The sequence below is a fragment of the Callithrix jacchus genome, chromosome 15 (genome assembly GCF_049354715.1).
Source record: "Callithrix jacchus isolate 240 chromosome 15, calJac240_pri, whole genome shotgun sequence".
Lineage (NCBI taxonomy): Eukaryota > Metazoa > Chordata > Mammalia > Primates > Cebidae > Callithrix > Callithrix jacchus.
Window position 1 is genome coordinate 64,909,273 of NC_133516.1, and position 15,462 is coordinate 64,924,734.

The 15,462-nt window shown below is 39.9% G+C and overlaps 1 long non-coding RNA gene across 1 annotated transcript in view; it reads right to left on the reverse strand.

The window, feature by feature from the left end:
* The window catches only part of LOC118147782 (uncharacterized), a 348,784-nt gene that overhangs the window by 252,400 nt on the left and 80,922 nt on the right, over positions 1 to 15,462 (reverse strand). The gene's annotated exons all lie outside the window — the stretch shown is intronic.

The window sequence follows — 15,462 nt, forward strand, 5'->3', positions numbered from 1 at the left end:
TAGAAAAAATAATCAGGTAGTCAGTATTTGAGTAGGCATCATGCTAAATGCTGGATCAGATAAAAAGATGTACACACGAATGACTCCTTGTCCTCAAACAGGTTATCAACCAGTCTGGGGCAGTGGTAATTCTTTGTTTTTTAGTAGCTCTTAACAAGCCAAAACAATGTGTTTTTAATTATTAAGAGTGCCAGGAATTTAAAGAGGGAGAGAAGATTCCTTACAATTACAACGTCCTGCTGTCTACTGGTTTCTGCCAGCAGGAAGCACAGTGGGTGAAGTAGCATTGCATTCACAGCAGGTGCTTGCATACTGTGTGTGAAGCCCAGCTCTTCCCTGGTACATTGCAGGCAACTTTGTATCAGAAGATTTAGGCAAGAAACATATCTTAGTCACAGTCCATGAACATTTTCATAATAGACATCTAAGTTTTATATGCAAAGATTATAGAGCCACACATTTATTAGCTTCTCCTTGGCAGAGATACGACCTGGGGGGAAGCTCCAAAATTTCTACTGAGTAACAGAGTGGTCCCTACAAGGCACAGAACCACCCTATGGTGGTTTTGTGGTTTTGACAAAAGTATGTGGTGGTCACAACAGGAGCCATGCATTTCCCAAGATCTCACATAATTCACAACTCTAATTCAAAATTGATACTTGTTATTCAATCATTTAATAATTAGGTAAAATTAGGAACGCATTTTCCCAGAGCATAAATCTGTAGCTATGATTGCATTTTTGTCCAATTCTGTTTTTGTGGGTTAAAAAGAAAACCCACAAAACAGAATTGTTTTGCGTTGCTAGTTCTATGGATATATTATCATCAAGTGCTGAAATTAATATTACCACACACATTTAACCTCACTAGCCATGCCAATTTGTATAGACAGGTAACCTATACTGTCTTATAATACATTTCTACCATTGTGCAGACTGTTTGGTCTTCAAGTAACACCATGGCATATTGATTTACCAAATCCAATTTCCAGGCCAGGGTTGCTAGTTCTATGGATGTATTATCTAGGGCTGAAATTAATACCACCACATACATGATATTGTTATTACATATAAAAAATGTAACATGTTAACAGTTGCTGAAGTTTTAACTTAAACATCATTATCATTTGCAGAATATTCAAAGACTATAAATGACAGTATGATACATAGAATTCTAACAAATGAAATGGGTTATCTCCACTTCAGTGACTCAAGTGGTACACCCATGGGATAATAACATTAACATGATTTATACTTTCTGTATCCTGATGGCTTAAAATTTTTAAACCATAGTAAAAAAAAAAATAAATCAACTAAGGGATTTGTTTTGAAATTTGAGGCACTGAGCCTCTTTAAATTTTTTTTTTTGCCTTAAGTTAATACAAATGTATATCACTCATAACTGCATGAAAAGCAACCCTGTGAAAATGAAGATTTTGGTTCAAAGTGATGCTGCAAATCTGAGCACTCAAAGTCGTTCACAGAAAACAAAAGGCTAATGCTCAGATGTGCTTGCCTTAGGTGGATATCACTACCTCCTCCATAGACCAACCATGGAAGCTGAAGATCTCAGCCACCCACCCCTTTAAGACCTTAAATGACATGTTCCTCTGTTAAATGGGCTTCTTCGTAGACTCTTCTTCCCAAGCCATTCTCTATTCCAGGTCAGTATGATCTTACTGTCTCCTGAACACCTCCCACTGGCTCATGACTGCACCTGGGGCACTCTTTCTACCTCCCTAAAGGTCTTCCATTGTTCACTCCAAGACTAATCAACTCAGTTAACACCAATATTACCCAACTACATGGCACTGAAGCATATTCTGTCTTATTAGCATATTGAATCACTAAGCAAATTAATAAATTTCCCTAATAATTTAACATAGTATGTATCTCTGGAGTGATGCAGAGCCAGTTAAGGCAAGATCCTAAGAGTAGCTTGTTAAATTTTCAGATTTACTGTGAGCCAGTGATATCACATTGATAGCTGGAAATTAGCCATGTCGAGTAATGGTATAAATATCATAGAAGTCACTAAGTGCTACAAGGTGCCCTCCCTCCAAAACAAGTGTTAGTTAATAAACATATAACAGCATATCTTTAACAGATAATAATGCTAAAGTCTAATGTCTATCAGCCCTCATATTTACACTCAACCACTTAATTGCTATGTAACTGCATGCTACTTATTAAATCACTCAAACTTAGCATCCTTATTTGTCAAATAAAGGTATCAAAAGAGCCAGCATTACAGGATAAAAATTAAAATAAAAACTATGCATTCACATAATGTGGTCAGTAGGTTGCCTACACAGTGTACCATTTGATAAAACTCAACTGTTATCATCATCATTATCATCATCATCACTTCCTAGTGGAGAACAAGTGAGGGACAAGAACACTTAAAATTATAGTCACTGCTAACTGAATTTAGTCAGTTTTGATTCATATATATTTTTAAAAAGAAACTTTAGCAAAAACCAAGTCAATATACCAATTCCATAAAACCAATATATTGGCAAGAGAGAAGATGGCACTGTAGGACCAACGGAGGATTGCAGCTCCCAGTGAATCCGCAGATGGTGAGTGGATGTCGCATTTCCAGATGGATCTTTATTGCCCACAGACCAGGAGATTCCTAGGTGTAGAAGCCACACAAGCCGCCAGCCCGGCTGTTTGGCCAGTGCGGCCGTTTGGGCCGGGGCCACAGCACAGCGGCACTCCGTACAAAGTACATTGGTTTGGTTGCCCTGTTAAACCGGCAATTGGAGATTTCGGAAGGCAGATTAGCACATTCATCTGATTAAATGGGACTTAAACAGAAAGCCAGGCCGGGAGATTCCCAGGCAGCAACGTGATTCCAGCTGGTGCAGTGGGTCGCTGCATGGGAAATAACACAGATCTCGGCACCCTTTCAACATGTGATTGGAACACCTGGGGGAGAGTCAACTGTTCAACTTAAAAAAAAAAAAAAAAGGGCTCTGAGGCAGGGAGCCAGGTGATCAGGCTTGGTGGGTCCCACCCCCACAAAAACAAACAAAACAGCAACTGGAAATGCTTGGGGTTGAGAGGGGGAGGGGCGTCCGCCATTACTGAGGCACTCGACCCCTATGGAGGTACACTGTCATTGCCAAGGCAACCCGTCGTTGCCGAGGCAAACTGCCATAACAGAGAGAGTCCACCACTACAGAGCCAGGTCATCATCACCACAGCAGCTCTAACCACACCCATATAAACAGGACTACAGGAAATTACACACGGCAGCAGGGTAGAGCCCATGGCAACAGGGCGGAGCCCACGGCAGCTCAGCATAGCCACTACAGGCAAGCAGTGATTAGACTGACTCCTTGCTGGGCAGAACAGTGCAATGGATACTCATAAATAAAGCCATAACTCCCTGGGACAGAGCACCTGAGGAAAAAAAAAAGGGGCTTTATGAGTTCTGCTGCAGCAGACTTAAACGTACCTGCCTAGCAGCCCTGAATGAACAACAGAGCTCATAGCTCAGCTCTTGAGTTCCTATAAAGTACAGACTGTCTCCTCAAGTATACAGTACAGACAGTCTCCTCAAGCAGCTCCCTGATGCCCATATATCCAAAGAGTCACCTCACAAAAGTCTGATCAGACTGACATTTGGCAGGCATCATTCAGGGACAAAGATAGCAGAAGAAGAAACGGGTAGCAACCCTCACGATTCTGCAGCTGCTACAGGTATACCCCAGGCAAGCAGGGCCTGGAGTGGACCTCAGTAGTCCTATAGCAGAGGGGCCAGACTGTTAGAAGAAAAACTAAGAAACAGAAATACTTCATCATCAACAATCTCGACGTCCACTCAGAGACCCAATCAGAAAATCAGCAACTACTCAGACGCCAGGTGGATAAATCCACAAAGATGGGAAGAAACCAGTGCAAAAAGGAGGAAAACACCCGAAACCAGAACACCTCGCCTCCTACAAGGGACCAAAACTCCTCACCAGCAAGGGAACAAAGCTGGATGCAGAATGAGTGTGATGAAATGACAGAATCAGACTTCAGAAGGTGGGTAATGAGAAACTTCCGTGAACTAAAAGAACACGTTCTAACTCAATGCAAAAAAATTAAGAACCTTGAAAAAGATTTGAGGAAATAATAACAAGAATGGACAACTTAGAGAGGAATATGAGTGAATTGAAGGAGCTGAAAAACACAACATGAGAACTTCACAAAGCATGCACAAATTTCAACAGCTGAATTGACCAAGCAGAAGAAAGAACATCAGAAGTCGAAGATCAACTCAATGAAATAAAACAAGAAGCCAAGATTAGACAAAAAAGTGCAAAAAGGAATGAACAAAGTCTCCAAGAAATGTGAAAAATCTCAGGATATAAAATCAATGTGCAAAAATCACAAGCATTCCTATACAACAATAACAGACTTAAAGAAAGCCGAATCAAGAACGAACTGCCATTCACAATTGCTACAAAAACAATAAAATACCTAGGAATACAACTCACAAGGAACGTAAGGGACCTCTTCAAGGAGAACTACAAACCACTGCTCAACGAAATAATAGAGGACACAAACAGAAGGAGAAACATTCCATGTTCATGGTTAGGAAGAATCAATATTGTGAAAATGGCCATACTGCCCAAAGTAATTTACAGAATCAATGCTATCCCCATCAACCTATCATTGACTTTTTTCACAGAACTGGAAAAAAACACCTTGAACTTCATATGGAACCAAAAGAGAGCCTGCATAGCCAAGTCAATTTTAAGCAAAAAGAACACAGCTGGAGGCATCACACTACCAGACTTCAAACTATACTACAAGGCTACAGTAATCAAAACAGCATGGTACTGGTACCAAAACAGAGATATAGACCAATGGAACAGAACAGAGGTATCGGAGGCAACACAACATATCTACAACCATACAATCTTTGATAAACCTGACAAAAACAAGCAATGGGGAAAGGATTCCCTGTTTAATAAATGGTGTTGGGAAAACTGGCTAGCCATGTGCAGAAAGCAGAAACTGGACCCCTTCCTGACACCTTACACTAAAATTAACTCCAGATGGATTAAAGACTGAAACATAAGACCTGGCACCATAAAAACCCTAGAAGAAAATGTAGGCAAAACCATTCAGGACATAGGCATAGGCAAGGACTTCATGACCAAAACACCAAAATCATTGGCAACAAAAACCAAAATAGACAAATGGGATCTAATTAAACTCCAGAGCTTCTGCACAGCAAAAGAAACAATCATTAGAGCGAATCAGCAACCAACAGAATGGGAAAAATATTTTGCAATCTACCCATCTGACAAAGAGCTAATATCCAGAATTTACAAAGAACTAAAACATATTTACAAGAGAAAAAACAAGCCCATTCAAAAGTAGGCAAAAGATATGAACAGACACTTTACAAAAGAAGACATATATGAGGCCAAGAAACATGAAAAAATGCTCATTGCCACTGGTCATTAGAGAAATGCAAATCAAAACCACATTGAGATACTATCTCTTGCCAGTTAGAATGGCGATCATTAAAAACTCTGGAGACAACAGATGCTGGAGAGGATGTGGAGAAATAGGAACACTTTTATACTATTGGTGGGAGTGTAAGTTAGTTCAACCATTGTGGAAGACAGTGTGGCGATTCCTCAAGGACCTAGAAATAGAATTCCATTTGACCCAGCAATCCCATTACTGGGTATATACCCAAAGGATTATAAATCATTCTATTATAAGGACACATGCACACATATGTTCATTGTGGCACTGCCTACAATAGCAAAGACCTGGAACCAACCCAAATGCCCATTGATGACAGACTGGACAGGGAAAATTTGGCACATATACACCATGGAATACTATGCAGCCATAAAAAACAATGAGTTCCTGTCCTTTGTAGGGGCATGGATGAACCTGGAAACCATCATTCTTAGCAAACTGACACAAGAACAGAAAAATCGAACACCGCATGTTCTCACTCATAGACGGGTGTTGAACAATGAGAACACATGGACACAGGAAGGGGAGCACCACACACTGGGGTCTATGGGGGGGATCTAGGGGAGGAACAGTGCGGGGGTGGGGAGTTGGGGAGGGATACCATGGGGAGAAATCCCAGATATAGGTGATAGGGATGAAGGCAGCAAACCACATTGCCATATATGTACCTATGCGACAATCTTGCATGTTCTTCACATGTACCCCAAAACCTAAAATGCAATATGTATATATAAATTTGTTATTTTGGGAAAAAAGGTATATATACCAGCTGGGTGCTGTGGCTCACACCTGTAATCCCAGCACTTTGGGAGGCTGAGAAAGGCAGATCATGAGGTAAGGAGATCGAGACCATCCTGGCCAACATGGTGAAACTCAGTCTGTACTAAGATACAAAAAATTAGGCAGGCATGGTGGCATGTGCCTATAGTCTCAGCTACTCTGGAGACTGAGGCAGAGGAATGCTTGAACTCTGGAGGCCAAGGTTGCAGTGAGCCAAGATTGTGCCACTCCAGTCTGGTGACAAAGCCAAACTCTGTCGAAAGAAAAGAAAAGGGGGGGGGGGGAGAGAGAGAGAGAGAGAGAGAGAGAGAGAGAGAGAGAGAGAGAGAGAGAGAGAGAGAGAGAGAGAGAGAGAGAGAGAGAGAGAGAGAGAGAGAGAGAGAGAGAGAGAGAGAGAGAGAGAGAGAGAGAGAGAGAGAGAGAGAGAGAGAGAAGTCTGTATATCAGGTAAACTTTGTGAACTTTACACTAAGTTTTGCCCTTCATTATTTTTAGTTACATTCCAATTGAAACTAGATTTGTTTTTCAGGACCAGGAGGTAAAATTTGAAACAAATATGATCATTATTATTAATGACTGAGATCTAAAATTGGGAGACTGATGTTACCAATAACAGAAAATTGGAAACTGTGAGTTGGCTTAAGGGAAATGATGATGAATTGATTTCAGACATACTAAGAGCTCAGAGGGTCCTCTCATCTAGGTATCGGAAGTGTAGGGAAAAAACTGTAAGACAAGAGGGTGTAAAATGCTGTTATGAGAGATCACCAAGGAATAGTTTAACACCAGGAAGATAGCAGAAGACATATAAAATGCCAAGGAGAATTGTGGAAGACAGACAATAAGCTGCTGGGGCACATTCACCCTAGGAAGTAGAGTGCTAGGGAGGAGAAGCTGCTGAAGGAAAAATGAAAGGCAGGTATAGAGAATTTAGAGAATCACTGAACAGAAAGAAGGTGTACAGTAGAGGTCTGCAGGCATGAGGCTTTATGCATGCCAACAGGTACACACCTGCAGATCAACTCATTCAAAATATTCTGGGATGGGGCTCTCAGACCTGGAATGTTAAGCAGGATTTGGAAAGCCTTTTCTGTAAAGGGCCAAATATTATATAAATAAATTAGGCTGTGCAGGCACTATGCTTTCTGTCATGATTCAACTCTGCTGTTGAAATTACACCCATAAAAATACATAAACAAATGGTTTTCTATCATTCTGGCTGTGCTCCAATAAAATTCAATTACGAAAACAGTCAGCCATCTGGACTTGATCCAGAGGTTCTAGTTTGCTGACCTGTTTTAAAGGATCATGAAAGCATTGAAATAGAAGGGCCTATGAAGTCAGGGAGCATATTTGTTTGGTTCTTTACATATTCCCAGGTGCCTCATAAGGTATCTTGGCACAGATCAGTATGTACTTTTCAAATGAGGGTTCACGGACATGGACAAGTGTTATGAAGCACATTTACACTATAGTATGAAGAACTAATAGGTAACTTTCCATCCAAAGCCCTGGCACATATTTATGTTCTCTAGGATCAAAGCCATGAGTGAGAATATCTATAAGATAATTTAATTAGAGTGAGCCAGCAGATTTGTGGAGGGGCAAAGGTAATTTTCTTGGTAACCCTGCAAAATCATCAAGTAGGCAATTGCCCACTTTAAGATGCCATATGGGTCCTGGGGCTCTGAACACATTAAAATACTGAAGAGGCCATAGTCACTGTGCTATCTGCAAGACCCAAACCCTGAAGTCAGATTTGTCCTGAATTAGAAACTGTTGAAGCTGCCTTCTCCCCAGCACTCACTGGGCCTCAGAAGATGGCATTTCTTCCAAATCTCAGCAGGACATAGAAGTATTAACTACTCAGCAAGAGACAAACTCTTCGGAGAGGACTAATTTAATAAATACACACAGCTCAAGTTATAATAACCTAATCAAAAAGTAATGACAAAACACAATTGATTCTAGAGTGAGTATGTTGTTTTTATAGGAGATGATGATCCTGGCCCATGAGGGTCCCACTCTTCTCAATCTTGAGTGAGAGTAGAGTTGTCTTTGGGTAACCCAACTTTGGGTGAATATGGGAGAGTTTTGCTTTAGCCCTGGATTGGACAAGTGGATTCAGGTTTGGGCCAGTTGGAACAATCCTGATTTACTGATTTATTTAAGCTCATAACAATGAAGTTTCAAATGTATTGCATTTTGCAAGCCTCGAGTCCTTTCAGGTTTATTGCTACCAAATTATCCACTTGAAAACGTTTCATTTCAAGAATTAACATGCATGTCTATTTTCAGGGTGTGCTATCTAGGAGCTGGGTTTTCTAATGGATATGGAAATTCATGCCTATGTCATCCTTACATGTAGTCTTGCTCAACAGTACAGGGTAAGGGGCTCCTGCCATTGTGCTCTTATCTGACATGCACACATAAACAATAATAAATGCTGGGAACTTATGCCCTGAGTTTCTCTCTGGCTCCTTTTCACTTCCCTGCTGAACTCACTTCCTGGGCAATAGACAGCCTCAGGCTCTGTTACTTGAACCAGGGCTGGGTTTTCATCACCTTTGGACCCCCAGGATCTGGCTCTTAAATTGCTTATTAAACTGAGACTAGAGGTAGAATCCCTGGCTGCCCTCTCTCCAGGCACACCCAACTGAGAGTTCCACTGTCAATAGTACTTACAAGAAGGTATCATGGACACAGGGAGGTGAACATCACACACTGGGGCTTGTCGAGGGGTAGGAGGTGCTAGGGGAGGGATAGCAGGCGGTGGGGGGTTGGGGAGGGCTAACAGTAGGAGAAATACCTAATGTAGATGATGGGGTATGGAGGCAGCAAACCACCATGGCATGTGTATACCTATGTAACAAACCTGCATGTTCTGCACATGTACCCCAGAACTTAAAGTATAATTTTATAAAAGGTATCTCTAATCTAAATTTAAACAACAAAAACCTTAACATTCTCAGGGAACAAAAGTTGTGTGCAACCAGACAGATCCTCCAAAAGAGAAGTCCTGAATACCATCAGGATTAGGCCTAGTTTTGTTTTCTAGCTTTCTTTTACCTCTTCTCTGCCCCCACAATAAGTCATCTCAACCCCTTGCACAGTAGTTTATTGGATGGACGGACAAATGAATGGATGAACTGATGAATGCATACATGGATGCATGAATACAAAGATGGATAGACAGACAGGACTAGGAGAAGGAAAAAATATATATAAGACAGTCCATTTTACCCATTCCCAAACTTTTCATGGTGAGTTAAAATTATCCAGGATATACCACAGCATTTCCAGAAGCAGCTCCCTAGCAACACTGGTCCTGTAAGATGATGGCACCTGTATTCCAAGAAGCTTCAAACGTTTTGGAAAACCCTAAATTCTTTTTTGAGAGCCACCATTTACATTAACATTTTAAGGGCTCTCTATAGAGGTCTTTCAGCAAAGCTCTCTAGTAAGCTACGTTTAATCCAGTACTTCTTAAATTCGCTTGTTTACAGACTCTCCTTCACATAACTTTTATATCTCTTGGAACTAGTGTTCATGTGTTATATTTTAGAAATTGCTGATTTCCAGGTTTTTCCACATTCATGGCAACTTTCTCACCAATGTTATACTAAGATATAGAGACTAGGGGAGGAAAGGTGATATAGAAAAATACGTGATAATAAAAACAAATAAAAAACTGTTGTGTTTCCTAAAGTTATATGCATAGTGCATTAACTCCATAGCCAAACGATGAAAAGAGTCAAAAATTGGCCCCCAAAGTGAGAACTCAAGCCTTGGAGCTCTGGCTGAAATCAACTTCACATTTGAACACTGTTTCTTCCCTATTTTAGGGCCACTTTGTTAGTCCTGGAAATGCTTATATCTGGTTCTGATACCTTGCACTTGTTTTGTCTTTCTAGCAAACTAAGTACTAATTGGTTTTTCAAATGCTAATCAATGAACAACTTTATTTTTCTTCAACAATTCAAACAGAATACAGTGTGAAAACTGCAGGCCAATTGCCTCTGCCCACCTGGGGAGAAATCAATCAGGCTTTCACCAAAACAAGCTGGTATTTATACTTCCTGATTAGCATTACTTGCTCCTGTTTTGAAAGTCTATGTTTGCTCATTTCTCAGTCCTCCACAGTTAGGGACTAGGGTCTTAGTGCTTTTTAGATACTTTTAACCTGCCCAACAGACGCTATGCCCCTGCTACAAATCGTGGTTATTCAAAAGCACAACCAATGTACTTCATCCATAAGAAACCTATAAACAAGGTGAAACTTTGAAATTAGACTGAGATTTCACAGCACTATTCTAGAAATTCTATTCTAGAAATGTGTAGAAATAGGAATCTGTGGATGATGAGAATTCATTGAAAAGGCCAGCATCTCAACAGATAATAATCAACGACCTATGTTAATGATGTGGTGTCTTGGATATATAAGTCAAAGCTGTAGTGATTAAATTTGTGAATCTGTGTGTTTCAGTTTGACATTATAGCTTCGAAGAGATATGACAGTCATTCTCAAGTATTTGAAGTACTATCATGTGGAAGAGAGAGCTTTGAATAGGTCACTCTCCTGCTCATAAAGCAGAGTTTGCAGGAGAAAGTACCTAGATATTTTTTCTTTTACTATTCTGATACTGACAATTTTAAGTTAAATCCATGCTTCATATATCAGTAATCTGCCTTGACTGGCTGGTTATAGTCCTGAAGAAAATAGACTTAGTTCATTTCACAAGAATAAATTTATTTTTGTATCAAAATTATGTCAGTTTTAGGGTTCTTTTAAGTCTCATTTAAATAAAAATTAATTCTATAGTGGTATTTCCAGGAAGGTCAACCATAAAACACACTGTTTTACTAATGACAAATTAAGGCAGAACTCTGCCTCCTATTTGAACATATACTTGAAATACAAAAATCACAAATATTCATGTTATGCAAATATGCCTCAATTGATGCATATGCTATTGTTCAAGAATAAAATGTAGTCAGACAGTTGTCAAAATGATCTATTAATTTTAATCTAATAGCAAGAAAATTCCCATGTTACAATTTCCATGACCTTGTTATATCAAAAATACAGATACTGTTAATAACAATTTAAAAGTAGAGAACCTTCAGTGATTCTCACACCATTCAAGACTCTTCAATATCTACTCCCAATCAATCAGTTCAGTCCTAATTCCCACAACTTTTCTTTACATTTTTATTTCATGTTGTAAACACATCTTTTGCTTCCATTAAAAGTACACTAAAGACAGTCCCAACAATATGCCCTGTATTTCTCCCAGGTTAAGGCTGATTCACATCCACAACGTGAGCACCAAGAAAACAGGGACCTGTTTGTCCCCTTCCTGGCCCTATCACCTAACAAATCCTGGCACAAAGCAGATGCTTATTGTATATAATACATATTTGTGTGCCAAACTGCTAATTGTCTATAACCATCACAATCGAGTAGGTACTTGGTAAATATCAGAAAATGTTACTATATATGTGGATATATGTATATATTACATAGAGATATATGTGTTTATGTACATACACACGCACACATGGGCAGGCAAACATACTCAACCACAAGTCCACGTGTGGTATAAAAGCCACTGGGCACCAGGACTGCAGAGTAGCCAACTCCAGGTAATGCCATTATCAATACATGTGGATCTTTGATAGGTATGCGATGCTTGCTGTAAATTACAGCCTCCAGATAGGATGATAATATGTCATGTTTTTCCTGGTGATCTTGCTTTCGCACAGTGAGGGGGATAACACATTTGCAACCCAAATCCAATTTCAAGCCACTCCAGGTAGCACCATTATCAGTACATGTGGATCTGTGATGGGCATGCAATGGTTACAGTAAAGTCCAGCCACCAGATAGGATGATTAGTATCCCATGTGCTTCCTAGTGCTCTTGCTTTTGCCCAGTGGGGTGGGAAACACATTTGCAGCTCAGACCCAATTTCACTTACTCTTTCACCACAATAAATAGGTGCATATCCATTCCTTTAATGTGGGTATCTTGAACAACTCATGGGGTAGGGGTATGGTGTGATGGTTAATATTGAATGTTAACTTGATTGGATTGAAGGATGCAAAGTATTGTTCCTGGGTATGTCTGTGAGGGTGTTGCCAAAATATGTTAACATTTCAGTCAGTGGATCAAGAAAGGTAGATCCATCATCAATCTGGGTGGCACAACCTAATCAGCTGCCAGCACTGCCAGAATAAAAGTAGACAGAAGAATGTGAAAAGACTAGACTGGTTTAGTCTTCTAGCCTACATCTTTCTCCCATGCTGGATGTTTCCTGCCCTTGAACATCAGACTCCAAGTTCGTCAGCATTGAGACTCAGACTGGCTTCCTTGCTCCACATTCCACAGTTCTACATGGCTTGGGAGGCCTCACAATCATGGTGGAAGGCAGAAGACATGGTCTAATGTAGGAGCAGGCAAGAGAAAATGAGAGCCGAGTGAAAGGGGAAACCACTTATAAAACCATCAGATCTCATGAAACTTACTCACCACCACAAGAACAGTATGGGGAAAACCACCCCCATGATTCAAATATCTCCCACCAGGTCCTCCCAGTAACAGGTGGGAATTATGGGAGCTACAGTTTGGATGGGAACATGCCCAAACCATATCAAGGTACTTTTTCCACAAAAAAACAGGTAATTATGTGAGACTATGGATATGTTAATTTCACCATGTATATGTAATCAAACAATGTTATATACATGAAATATATGCAATATTAAGAAAAATAAAAATAAAATTAGAAAACAAGATAAAAAATGAAAGAAAAGCCATTTCCACAGAATATGTGCATACTCAGGAGCACCTCTCAGGATACAACTGGAAAAAAGCAAATCTTTCTAGCAATATGAATGAGTAGAATATTTGCTTTAAAATGAGCTGTGAGAAAATAAATAATAAGAGATTTAAAAGGGGGGGTTGACATTGTGGAAGATGGTGTTGCAATTCCTCAAGGCTCTAGAACCAGAAATACCATTTGACCCAGCAAACCCATTATTGGGTATATATATCCAAAGGAATATAAATCATTCTACTGTAAAGACACATGCACACATATGTTTCTTGCAGCACTCTTTACAATAGCAAAGACAGAACCAACCCAAATGCCCATCAGTAATAGACTGGATAAAGAAAATGTGGACATATATACCATGGCATACTATGCAGTCATAAAACGAATAAGATCATATCCTTTGTAGGGACATGGATGAAACTAGAAGCCATCATCCTTGGCAAACTAACACAGGAACAGAAAACCAGACACCACATGTTCTCACTCATAAGTGGGAGTCGAACAATGAGAACATATGGACACAGAGGGGAGCAACACACACCAGGGCCTTTTGGGGGTTGATGGGGTAAAGGAAGGGGATTTAGAGGATGGGTAAATATGTCCAGCAACCACTATACCACACGTATTTCTATGTTCAAACCTGCACATTCTGTACATGTATCCTTTTTTTTTTTTTTTCTTTTTAAGAAGAAATAGGCCGGGCACAGTGGCTCAAGCCTGTAATCCCAGTACTTTGGGAGGCTGAGGCAGGTGGATCACAAGGTCAAGAGATTGAGACCATCCTGGTCAACATGGTGAAACCCCATCTCTACTAAAAATACAAAAAATTAGCTGGGCATGGTGGTGCGTGCCTGTAATCCCAGCTACTCAGGAGGCTGAGGCAGGAGAACTGCCTGAACCCAGGAGGCGGAAGTTGCGGTGAGCCGAGATAGCGCCATTGCACTCCAGCCTGGGTAACAAGAGCGAAACTCCATCTCAAAAAAAAAAAAAAAAAAGAAGGGTGGGCAGGACTGCAAGCCAGGAATGTGGCTCCTGAATGGAAGACAGAGAATAAGGTTAGCCAGATGTCACAGTGAAGGAGGAGCAGAGAGACAGCAATGGAAAACAAAGAAAAATCTGGCCAAGATAGTTTGGTGTATGCCAAGGCTTTCCCCACCTTTTATTGAAAAGGAATTGTAAAAGTGTTATTTCTTAAATAGCTAAATAATTATCAGAATCACATAATGGACAATAGTTGCTAAGGGTCTGGTCACTTGCAACTAGTCCTTTCATTACCTTTGAAAAGTCTGAGAGTTAAAGAACACTTCCTGACCAGGCCATATGAAGGACTTGGTGGACTTCTAATTTGATCATTCAAACCCAGATTCTGGGGCCTACCCTGGGAAAATAGTTTATACCCCTCAAAAATGCTGTAACATTTTTATGAAGGAAAGTAAAGTGCTGTCGTAAGACTGTACTGTTTGATGGAGAATGAATATTTTGGCAGCAAGAATAAAATGTCCTGAATGCTCACTGAGAGCAAGCATTTGATTCATTTCAGAGCTAGCACAGAGGCTGGCAAACTCCACATGCTCACTATATCAGAAAATATATATATACAGTTATATTCCATTCACAATGGATGAATAAAACTGAGCAATTGCACCAAGGAAGATGCTAACTAATACTGCCTAATAAATGTCAGCTGCACCTGTGAAGCCAAATCAGTATAAAAATTAAGAATACATTCAGAATTGTCATGAATTATACGTTAAAATGTAGGATGAAAGACTCTTATTAGACAGTCAAGGATGCCCCTCTCTTCTCTCAAATGGAATGTGTCATTTAAGTTTATCTTTCTGTTCCAAAGCTATCATTAAAGTTTCATTATTGTGACACCTGAGGGTTACAGGTAGACACACAGAACTATATCATCTACTCAAAGAGAATATTTTGCATCACTTCATACTTAACCTGATGCTGCTTTCTAGAAATAGATGATGCATGAGACCAGCACTGCCTTTGCAGGGTCTTAATACCTGCTATAAAACAAAACATTTATAGGTCTTCTTGCCATGATTACAAAAATGTTCTCCCATACTATTTGTATATGTATACATTTTTATTTAAACCATTAATACGACCCATTTTTCCAGGCCCACCTTTAGGGCATGATAAATGGATTACAATTGGATTTAGTCAATGATGTCATATCACACCAGATAGGTCTGGACTTTGGATTAGATATTGATGGGGTTATAGGTGGACAATTAAGTGTTCAGAGTTCATTTTTCCTCCTCCTGAATTTGAAACTGTATTCATCAGGAAATCCAGGCAGGAAAGCAAAACCCTCACAAGGTAACAGT